Source organism: Moschus berezovskii, chromosome 3 (genome assembly GCF_049115385.1).
Source record: "Moschus berezovskii isolate FMDL1 chromosome 3, NW_MosBer_1.0, whole genome shotgun sequence".
NCBI lineage: Eukaryota > Metazoa > Chordata > Mammalia > Artiodactyla > Moschidae > Moschus > Moschus berezovskii.
In genome coordinates, this window is record NC_142462.1 from 115,691,932 (window position 1) to 115,703,754 (window position 11,823).

Here is an 11,823-nt window from a genome sequence, read left to right on the forward strand (position 1 = left end):
CAAACATGAGACTGTTTTTAACCTGATGCTTAAGTTAGACCTGGAGGGGCTGGGGCAGAAACTGAATGGAACATGAATGATTCCAAACTTCAGGGAACTTAACTCTTGAAACACTACTTGTAAGTGAGCCTGAGTGTGCCTGGGGAAGTTGTGTGACTGGAAATTCTCCAAATCAACTTCTGTGGAGAAACAGTGCTTATCAAGAGATAACTTACATGTGCACACACATACACACACGTGCATATATGCACACGCACAAACACACATATGTGTGTGTTTATAAAAAGGGTATATGAACATGGAAATTGTTTATAACTTAGACCAATGAAAGATTTTTTGGGGAAGAGTGTTTTTTTTTAATAAAGGAAAATTCTTTTATTTACTCTATGTGCCATGGCAGAATTTTAATCTTAGTCTAATACCTTTCATCTAGACATGTCAGATTAGGAGGAATCTGTGTGAGACATCCATATGTCCTCCCTGTCCCAGGAAGGTGCTCATTTTCACCCCAGCAATGAAGATCCAACAACTTGTGTGTAATGTTTCTGCCCAGAGATGCCTGTTAGAGACTCAGCATCTCAGATATTTCAGGAGGCTGGAATCGTGGACTGAATTGTGTCCTCTCAAAATTCAAATGCTGGGGCTTCCCTGGTGGTCCAGTTGTTAGGAATCTGCTTGTCAATGCAGGAAACATGGGTTCGATCCCTGGTCTGGGAAGATCCCACATGCCACGGAGCAACTAAGCCCATGCACCACAACGATTAAGCCTGGGCTCTAGAGCTCATGATCCACAACTACTGAGCTCACACACCACAGCTACTGAAGTCCACGTGCCCTGGAGCCCATGCTCCACAACGAGAGAAGCCACCACAATGAGAACCCCATGCACTGCAACTAGAGAGTAGCCCCTGCTTGCCACACTAGAGCAAGTACACAGCTGCGATGAAGACCCAGCACAGCCAAAACTAAACTAATTAATTAATTTAAAAAAGTCATGTACACCTGGGGCGAATTCGTGTCAATGTATGGCAAAACCAACCAATATAATATTGTAAAATAAAAAATAAAAATAAAAAAAAAAGTCATTTGATGAAGGCCTGACCCTCAGTACCTCAGAACGTGACTCTGTTTGGAGAGGAGATCTTTAAAGCAGTAATCCACGTTAAATGAGGTCACTGGGATGGGCCCTTCGCCAGTATGGCTGATGTCCTTACAAGAGGAAAAAATGAGGATACAGAAACACACAAAGAAGCAAGACAACGTGAGGACGGGGCGGGGGGACGACGGCCACCAACCCTCCAAGGACAGAGGCCTCAGGAGAAACCAACCCACCAACACTTTGATCTTGAACTTCCAGCTTCCAGTTCAGGGAGAAGATAAATCTCTGTTAAGTCGCCCCTTCTACGGAACTTTACTAAGGGAGCCCCAGCAAACACAGCTCACAGGCCCTTGCTGTCTAGCACATACTGAATTCCAGACTCAGAGAAACACAACAGTGCTCGGCATAAGCTACATTGTTTGTGCAAGCACTCTAGGTAGAATGAATCACAGTCACCAGTTATCAAATGGTGAGAAAACTCCAGAAGTTCAAGTTCCCAGGCCGACTGGGATCAAGCCGAATACCAACCTTGTAAGCAGGCCCTTCCACAGATCAGACAATGTTGACTTTTTTCTACACACACACACACACACACACACAAACCCCACAAGGGAAAGTGTTGGCTTTCCCTTTGGCACCTCCTGACTCTCTAGAATCTTGAGTGGCTGAGGGACCATGAGCTTGGGCGGGACCATGACTTCATTGCCCATCCACCTATAACCTGGGTCTGGGAGAGGACCCTCTTGCCTTGAACCTGCCATGGGAACCAGGCTTCTCTGTGCCTTCTGCTTCCTGGGAGTAGGTGAGTCCAGAAAGTTGGTGGCAAACCCCCGTCCCATTGCTTCTAGACCCTGAATACAAGATTTTTCTCTCATCAAGCTTCCTGTGTGTGCCTGCGCGCTTAGTCATGTCTGACTCTTTGTGACCCCAAGGACTGTAGCCCGCCAGATTTCTCTGTCCATGGAATTTCCCAGGCAAGAATACTGGAGTGGGTTGCCATTTCCTTCTCCAGGGGATCTTCCCCGATCCAGGGATCGAACCCTGGTCTCCTGCACTGCAGGCAGACTCTTGACCCCTGAGCCACCTGGGAAGCTTCCGATGGCCTCTTTGTTCACCTCCTCCGTCCTCCTTCACAGGCCTCATGGATGCACAAGTAACCCAAACTCCAAGATATCTGGTCAAAAGGAGGGGAGAGAAAGTTGTGATAGAATGTGTACAGAACATGGACCATGAGAGAATGTTCTGGTACCAACAAGACCCAGCTCTGGGGCTGCGGCTGCTCCATTTCTCAATCGATGTTGGCATGGTTGAGGAAGGCGATGTGCCCCATGGGTACAGTGTCTCCAGAAAGAAGAAGGAGAGCTTCCCTCTGACCCTGGAGTCTGCCACCACCAACCAGACATCTGTGTACCTCTGCGCCAGCAGTGAATCCACAGCACGGCACGGCCACATCCTCTCTGCACAAAAAGGGCAGATGCAGGAAGCGGGGTGGGGGGACCCTGAGTCATGGCCCAAGTTATGCTGCTCCTGCGGCACATGTGTGCCCATTAGAATAAAAGGCAGATAGTAGGGAGGGACCAAGCCCACAGCCACACTTCTTGGCCAGGGCAGCACAGGCTAGTTTTCAAGCCCCCATCACCACTCTTTTCCAAGTCAGGGGCATTCAGGAGTGGACCTGCCCAATCTTCTATGTTGTTCCCAACCTAAAGTCATGAAACTCCATCCACACCGGAAGAAGGACTCCTCTCTCAGATCCACACGAGGGAACTTCTCCCCTACCATTTTTTTTAAAATTAATGTATTAGTCTTCAAAATTCTATTTAAACCGTAAGGGTCTCAGGTTATGAAAAGTGGTGATATACTTTTTTAAGCATCTATTTAGAATTTTTACAAAGGCAAATTAGAGCTTCGTTGCTGCTGTGCTTGTGCTCATTCATGTCTGACTCTTTGAGACCCCCGGGACTGTAGCCTGCCAGGCTTTTCCATCCACGGAACTTACCAGGCAAGAATGCTGCACACAGAAATGAAGACCCAGCACAGCCAAAAACAAAAATAAATAAATAAAATGTTTAAAAATTATAGTTTAACATTTAAAAAAAATTTATTGGAGTATAGCTGTTTATGCCCTGCTGCTGCTGCTGCTAAGTAACGTCAGTCATGTCTGACTCTGTGCGACCCCATAGACGGCAGCCCACCAGGCTCCTGTGTCCCTGGGATTCTCCAGGCAAGAACACTGGAGTGGGTTGCCATTTCCTTCTCCAAGGCATGAAAGTGAAAAGTGAAAGTGAAATCACTCAGTCTTGTCCAACTCTTCGCGACCCCATGGACTGCAGCCTACCAGGCTCCTCTGTCCATGGGATTTTCCAGGCAAGAGTACTGGAGTGGGGTGCCATTGCCCTCTCCGCTAGCATTGGTTAAATCCTTTTTTTCCATTCCTTTCCTATCCTCTTTCTTTTACTATACATTTGGTACCCTACTCACTATCTTTGCACTTTTAAAAAATATTTAAAAAATTTTTATTTGCTTATTTATTGTTTTGTTTTTTAAATTTATTTTTGGCTGTTCTGGGCCTTCATTGCCGTGCAGGCTTTATCAGTTGCGGCAAGCCGAGGCTACTCTTCACTGCCATGTGCAGGCTTCTCCTGGCGGTGGCTTCTCTTGTTTCAGACCTCGGTCTCTAAGCACACGGGCTTTGGTAGTGGCACGCACGGGCCCAAAAACACGGCTCAGCAGTTGCGGCACACAGGCTTAGCTGCCCCGAGGCATGAGGGATCTTCCCAGACCAGGGATCCAAGCTGTGTCCCCTGCATTGGCAGGAGAATTCTTAATCAGTGGACCACCAGGGAAGACCTGAGTAGCTTTACTCTCCACTGAGGACAGTCACACATTGTCAACCCTTCCTTGAGATAAACTTGACCAACCATGTGATTGATTCAACCATGTGGCTGATTCCAGAGAATGTTTAGGGAATCCAAATTCTGTTCATTCAGCCTATAAAGGAAAACTGAGAAAAAGGAATCTTTCTCCACATTCTCTGAATGGTCAGTACTGACAGAAGGAATAAGCTAGGATGCAGGAGGTGGTAAGAATCCGGTTGTATCTGAGGTCACATCAGGGCTCCCTCACTTTCTCCCTCACCTCCAGGAAGAAGAGAGTTACTCCTAGAAGTTGACCCAGAATAATGAGAAAAGCTTTTCCCAAAGGCCCTGCAACCTCTCATAGCATCTCATCGACCTGCATTATGTCTCATGTTCCTCCCTAAACCAATTACAATCAGGTTATGATGGTTTTGATTTACTGAAATGCATCCAGGTTTATTCATGGAACAGGAAACAAGGTCAGAATTGCCTAACTTAATGGGCAGCATGGGAGACAGATAGATAACTAATCAAACTTAGCATTCTCTTAGGAAGGAGACGGAGAAATTTGTATCGTGTGGGTGACTAACAATCATGAGGGCTTCCCTGGTGGCTCAAACAGTAAAGAATCTGCCTGCAATGCAGGGGGCCCAGGTTCAATCCCTGGGAAGATCCCCTGGAGAAGGGAATGGCTACCCACTCCAGTATTCTTGCCCGGAGAATCCCACGGACAGAGGAGACTAGCGGGCTACTGTCCATGGGGTAGCAAAGAGTTGGAAACAACTGAACAACTAACACACACACTCGTACACAACAATCATGCCTACATATTTCTGACTTCCCCCCTTCCTGACACATGATGGGATTGTACTTCCTGGCTTCTGGAGGTTGGGGGTGGGGCAGGGCATGAGACTTGTTGCCGAGAATGAGCATTAAGTACAAGTGACATGTGACTGCCAGGCCAGAAAGTTATAGCATCCAATGCAAAATTTCCAGACCTCTCTTTAGTTCTGCCTGAGAGATGAGCGAGTTCTGGAGACGGTGGCTTCCGAGGGGCCATCGCCTTGCAGTCTCTGAGGCAGCTGCAGTCAAGGACTCAGACCCCGGGCCAGCCATTGGGAATGACGCATACACACTATTGATGCTATGTATGAAAGAGACAGCTAATGAGAACCTGTTGTATACGGCACAGGGAACTCTGCTTAATTGCACTGTGGGAAGGAAGTCCAAAGGGAGGGGACACGTACCCTTATAGCTGATTCATTTTGCTGTACAGTAGAAACTACATTGTAAAGCAACCATACTCCAATAAAAAACAATTAACAAATTAACATTTTTTAAAATTCTTTTTCAGGATTTCTCTGGTGTTTCAATGGCTAAAACGCCACACTCCCAAGGCAGGGGGCTGGATCCCTGGTCAGGGAAACAGATCCTGCATGTTGCACCTAAGAGTTCGAACACCACAACCATGATTGACGATCCCATGGATTTCAACTAAGACTTGGAGCAGCCAAATAAATAATAAATACCATTTTTAAAAATATATATTTTTCATAGTATTTGCATCCCTAGTCCTGGAACTGCATTCCTAGGTCTATTTCGCTGAGGCCTTGGGCTTTGGGTGGAGGATTTTCTCAGCCCCCCTGCTGAGGCCTCCTCCTAGGAGAAAGAGGGGGAATCTGGGGACACTTTCCCTCTAATTCAGCTCCAGGTACTTCTAAATCCTAGCTCCCTCTCACAACCTCCTCCCCACCTCAGGGCTCAAAGAGTGTTTTGTCTGGAGCTCTCTCAACGGTGGGAAGACTCCCACTCCTGTGCTGATCCACCTGACCCTTGAGCAGCGCCTCATTACATCTGGGAAATGAAATAGGGAGTCATGGCTTTTAGACTCTTGTTTATGCCCTCACAGTAAATCATTAGGCAATTGTCTGAAGAATTTAAAATTGCTAAAACAGAAAAAGACTGGGTTATTTTAGAAGAATGTTTGAAATATTTGACCAAGAGATTTTAATGTATTTAATGTTTCATGTCAAGAAAACATTGGATTATTCTATACCTTTTACCTGGTAGCTCGGCTGACAAAGAATCTGCCTGCAGTGCAAGAGACTCCGGTTCAATTCTGTGGTCAAGGAGATCCACTGGTGAAGGGATAGACTACCCACTCCAGTATTCTTGGGCTTCCCTGGTGGTTCAGACGGTAAAGAATCTGCCTGCAATGCGGGAGACCTGGGTTCAATGCCTAGGTTGGGAAGATCCCCTGGAGAAGGAAAAGGCTACCCACTCCTGTATTCTGGCCTGGAGAATCCTTGGGGTCACAAAGAGTCAAACACAACTGAGTGACTTTCACTTCACGTACCTTTTACCAGGATGCTACTTGGTGGGGTTTATTTGGAACTACTGTTTCTAGCATCTGCCATAGCTGTAGAGGCAACACACACACACACACACACACACACCCCACATAGGAAAGGGTTACTAGAATATTGTTATCCCTAACATACAACATTTCCTCCTTTTTAATATAAATTGTTTTTCACAGTTTTACTTTTCTAAAATATTGGCAAATCCCATAATCAATGTTTATTACTAATATGGCAGAATTCACCACCACCTCAAAACAACAAAATTATTTTAAAATACATCTTACAATCAATGGCATCTCAGAATCAAAAAAGTTAGTTTTGCAGGGATCTCTTCCTAGAGATTCCTCATTTCCTTCCGACTACTAGGCCTATAGTTGTCAGTCATCCACCAGCTTCTGCTCTACTAAGGCACGAGTAACTGAACGTGAGGCAACCTCTTGTGGTACCTATGCTAGCTTTCGAGCTTCGGTATCACGCACACATGGATCTGTGTCCTGCTTCTGCTGCTTAGTCACCAATTATGTGAACTTGATTAGGTTACATACAAATCTTTGGGATGAGATGGTTGGATGGCATCACTGACTCAATGGACATGAGTTTGAGCAAGCTCCGGGAGATGGTGAAAGACAGGGAAGCCTGGAGTGCTGCAGTCCATGGGGCTGCAAGGAGTCGGTCACAACTGAGTGACTGAACTGAACTAAATCTATAAACTTTCCTAATCTGTAAAATATGGGATCATAGTTGCCTAAGTAGCCTAATTTATAGATAGTCTGAAAGGACACGTGTAAAACAGAGTAAGTGTTCAAAAATACTGGCTTAGCTTTTACACAAGTGTTAAGCTGTTTCAAGAAGTTGCATGATAGAGGAAACAACTGGATGATGAAAATGGACCGTAGCACCGTGGCCAAATTTTACAGACAGATATCTGTTTTATAGTCCATAGTGAGCTGCATTATAATAGAAGAAACCTTATTACAAATAGCCATTAAGCAAAGAGGAACCAAACAGTTATGACTGATGGCCAAAATGAGGAGATGTGAGAGATGATAGGGGTACCGTGCATTTAAGTTGTGAATTAATAAATGAGGGAGGTGAGAAGAAAAGAGATGATGAAGATGAACTTCTGAACCTAGACAACAGGACAAGTGGGGGTACCGTTTATTAAGAGGAATGAATTCAGGAATAGGAGTCAGTCTACCGGAATAGGTATCAGGGAAAGAAAAATAAGTTCAGTTTGGAATAACCAAAATACTCAGCCAACAGTTGCAATTCTGAGTTACCCGAGTATTCTAAAATCTTACCTTTAGTTATCTGAGGTCAGTACTGCATCCCATTCTTGCTTCATGCCGAGGAGTAGAACATGAGTGGTGCTCAGCAATGATGGATGGGCAGTGGCGGAGGCTGCCGTTGCAGGCTGGGAGCCTAGTGAATGAAGATCCAGCCCAAGTGAAGAGCCACACAGCTCCACTAGGGGGCAGACGAATTGTCTCCATGTTCTGCAGTAACTAGGCTTCCTGCCACAGGCGATGAAGAGTCGGTAGGGAAGAGCTACACGGTGGTGAAGGAAGAAGAACTTGAATCTGATGTGTTAGTGCCTTTTCTCTGCAGAAAGGCAAGGCTGTCACCTAAAGATGTTGACTCTTCTGCTGCTTCTCCTGGGACTGGGTACGGCCTTATCCTGGGGGGAATTTGGGGTGGAGAGTCCCTTGGACTGCAAGGAGATCCAACCAGTCCATTCTAAGGGAGATCAATCCTGGGTGTTCATTGGAAGGACTGATGCTAAAGCTGAAACTCCAATACTTTGGCCACCTCATGCGACGAGGTGACTCACTAGAAAAGACTGATGCTAGGAAAGGTTGGGGGCGGGAGGAGAAGGGGACGACAGAGAATGAGATGGCTGGATGGCATCACCGACTCGATGGACATGAGTTTGAGTGAACTCTGGGAGTTGGTGATGGACAGGGAGGCCTGGCGTGCTGTGGTTCATGGGGTCGTGGAGAGTCGGACACGACTGAGCGACTGAACTGAACTGAACTGAACTGACTGATGCATGCTGAGGAGTGGAGGGTCAGTGCATGAGATGATGAGATGACCCCGGTTGAACAGCGGAGAGATGTTCAATTAGGGAATCCTAACACGGTAACTGCTGGAAGAACAAAACCAGAGCCGAGGCAGTGCTCCAGGGCTGATTGGGGGCCAAGGTGAGACTGCAGCAAATGACCCTCCTGCCTGGGGACAAGCTTGCAGCCCTCACGGGTGTTTCTGTCTCTCTGGATCTAGGTTCTGCATTCGGTGCTCTCCTCTCTCAAAAGCCAAGCAGGGCCATCTGTCAACGCGGGACCTCCATGACGATCGAGTGTCAGGTCGATAGCCAGCTCACCATGATGTACTGGTACCGTCAGCTTCCAGGACAGAGCTTGGTGCTGATGGCTACTGCCAATCAGGGCTCCAAGGCTACTTATGAGAGTGGGTTTACTGAGGACAAGTTTCCCATTAGCCGCCCGAACCTGGCGTTCTCAACTCTGACTGTGAGCAACACGAGCTCCGAAGACAGCAGCTCTTATTTCTGCAGCGCTGAAGACACAGTGCTGGGCACACATCAAAGGTCTCAGCAAGAACCCCTCTCCCTCCCACCCAGCTCCCAGCTCCCATCCAGGTGGGCCTGAGAACCCTGGAAGGCAGGCTGGAGCCGGGAAACCACAGAGGCAGCTGCCTGCGTGCTGGTGGGCGGGGGTCGGTGTGAATGGGTTGGTTGGGGATGAGGGGGGAACTGGGGGATCCGCTGGTGGACTTCATCCACAGACAGGAAGGGTGACTACTGGAGGCCGAGGATAAAATCTCTCCCAGATGAGTGTTTAGAAATAGTGAAGACAATCAGATACAATTTGCCTTCAAGTGGCAGAGTCAGAAATACGCTTTAAGTATTTTATCTCTGAGCTATATTTAGCCTGTTCTCTATTAATATAGTTCAAAACGCACTTAATCATATTTACATCATACTGGTCCATTACACTGATGACATTATGCCGATTGTTCTTGGCGAATGGGAATTATAAAGCCCTCTAGATGCCTTGGTATGACATATGGATGGCAGACCTATGTAAATCTGCAAAAATTCAGGGATCTGCCCCCTTGGTGAGCTTCTGAGTAGTCCAGAGGTGTGAGGTATGCTGGAATGTCTTCCAAAGTGAGAGGCGAGCTGTTTCCAGACACGGAGAAAGAGGCACAAAGCTTCGTGGGACCCTCTGGATTTTGGAGGTAACATATACTACTCTTGGGTATGCTTCTCTGGTCCATTGACTATGCAATCCATAAGGCTGCGCCGTGCAAGGCAGAGCTCAGTAGCAGAACGAGGCTCTGATGGAAGCTTCTCAGCCACCAAGGTCATAAACAAAGCAGGCTCAGTTGTTCTTGAAGTGCCCATGGCAGATAGCGATGCTCTGTAGAGCTCCTGACATTCCCCAGTGAGAATTGCGAGGCGGATGCACAGAGCTCTGTGTTATGCTATATTCCCTTCTACCTGCCAATGACTCTTCTCCCTTTGAAAAGCTGCTCTTGGCCCTTTTACTAAATGCCTATCATGGCATTCAGAGCTGGACGTCAGCAGACGTGCAAAACTGTAAAGTTGGAGACACTCGGAGTATTCTCTTACAAAGTGGGAAATGCATAATCAAGGCCAAATTCTAGCACAGCTACAAAGACGCACCATTCAATTGCAAGAGCAAGTCCCAGTTTCACGATGTATACTCCTATTGCACCCACACCTTACCTCCAGTCTACAGTTTTGTGGGAATTTCCCTGTTCCCTAGTTGAAAAGCCATGAGCCTGTTTTCTGGATAGGCTTGCACTTTATTCTGGAATCATCACTACATTTTAACACAAGTGTGGTTCTGAAAGGTGGCGGTGAAGGAAAATCTTCGCAAGGTCCATAACTTCAGTCCCGAAGGACAGATTTAGACAGTGTTCAGCTTTCTTTCAGTGTCATCTAGACTCTAGCCATTCATTCACATTTCCCCCCATTTTGCTTCTCTCTGCTGTGACGGGGTCATTCCTTTAGACTCTGTCCCATTTACTGATTCACACCTTAGCTCCAATAACCTGTTTCACCTTCCAATCGACTTTTTAAAATACATTTTCATTTCTAGGAAATCCACATGGGTCTTTCACATATATGAGCCATCGTTTTTTTAAAAGGCTGCACTGGTTCTTCATTGCTGCATGTGGGCTTTCTCTAGTTGCAGCATGAGAGCTTCTCCTTGCAATGGCTTCCCTTGTTATGAAGCCCAGGCTCTAAGGCACACAGGCCTTCAGTAGTTGCAGCATTGGGTTCAGTAGTTTCGGCCCATGAGCCCTAGAGCACGTTGTGGAGTATGGGCTTAATTGCTCCACTGCACGTGGGATCTTCCCAGACCAAGGCCTGAACCCATGTCCTCTGTATTGGCAGCCAGATTCTTAACCACTGGACCACAAGGGAAATATGATGAGTAGTCATTTTTAAAGAACCTTGTTCCACACATATTTTGTTTCTCTAAGGATAGGTAGCACAGTGGTAAAGAATATGCCTGCCAAGGTAGGAGACGCAAGAGAGACAGGTTCAATGCCTGGGTCAGGAAGATCCTCTGGAGTCAGAAATGGCAACCGACTCCAGTATTCTTGCCTGGGAACTCGCATGGACAGAGGAATCTGGCTACCTACAGTCCATGGGTTTGCAAAGAGCTGGACACGACTGAGCACTGAAGAAAATAAAACTTCTATTTGGAATTTTTATCTATTCATGCCAACCTCAGTTTTCTGGTGGTTTCTGCTGCCTGTCACTCAGAGTGGCTTATTTCTTACGCATTATGCAATTTGATATTATAAATTTATTGTTGGGAATCCCCTAAATCTTGGAGTAAAGGTAGGCTTTCCAGGAAATATATATTTTTGGCTCCGTCAAGCAACTGGGATGCAATCAACTTGATGTTTTCTTTTGTAATTCTTAGTGTCCATCTTCATGGCCATATAGTGTCTATGTGAAACCCCAGTGGGCTGACTACTCAGTGGCCATGAATATTCAGAGGAAACTATTTATAATCCTCCAGCCTGGTAGGCTGCAGTCCGTGGGGTTGCTAAGAGTCGGACACGACTAAGCAACTTCACTTTCACTTTTCACTTTGACACATTGGAGAAGGAAATGGCAACCCACTCCAGTGTTCTTGCCTGGAGAATGCCAGGGACGGGGGAGCCTGGTGGGCTTCCGTCTATGGGGTCACAGAGTTGGATACGACTGAAGTGACTTAGCAGCAGCAGCAGCCAAAGCCAAGACCGAGAAGAATAATAGTCCCTGTCAATTGCCTGAGAGGCTAGCTTCATAGTTTGCCGTTTCACCACGTGTGTACTCTTCCTGCATCCTGGCTGAGGAAGGAGCAGTTCCCATCACGCTCCGAGTGCTACGCAAGGTTCAGAGGGTCTCACCCAGTTTCTGCACGTGCTGACTCTCCCGGCCACCAGGATCAATATGTGC

At 46.7% G+C, this 11,823-nt stretch overlaps 1 long non-coding RNA gene across 3 annotated transcripts in view; it reads right to left on the minus strand.

Annotated features, from left to right (window-relative positions):
• The window catches only part of LOC148778415 (uncharacterized), a 54,184-nt gene extending 46,478 nt beyond the window's left edge, over positions 1–7,706 (minus strand). For all 3 annotated transcript variants that reach the window (XR_016037086.1, XR_016037085.1, XR_016037084.1), the window contains exon 1: positions 7,622–7,706. This is a non-coding gene — a long non-coding RNA (uncharacterized LOC148778415). The remainder of the gene's footprint in view (positions 1–7,621) is intronic.
• Positions 7,707–11,823: the final 4,117 nt, after the last annotated feature.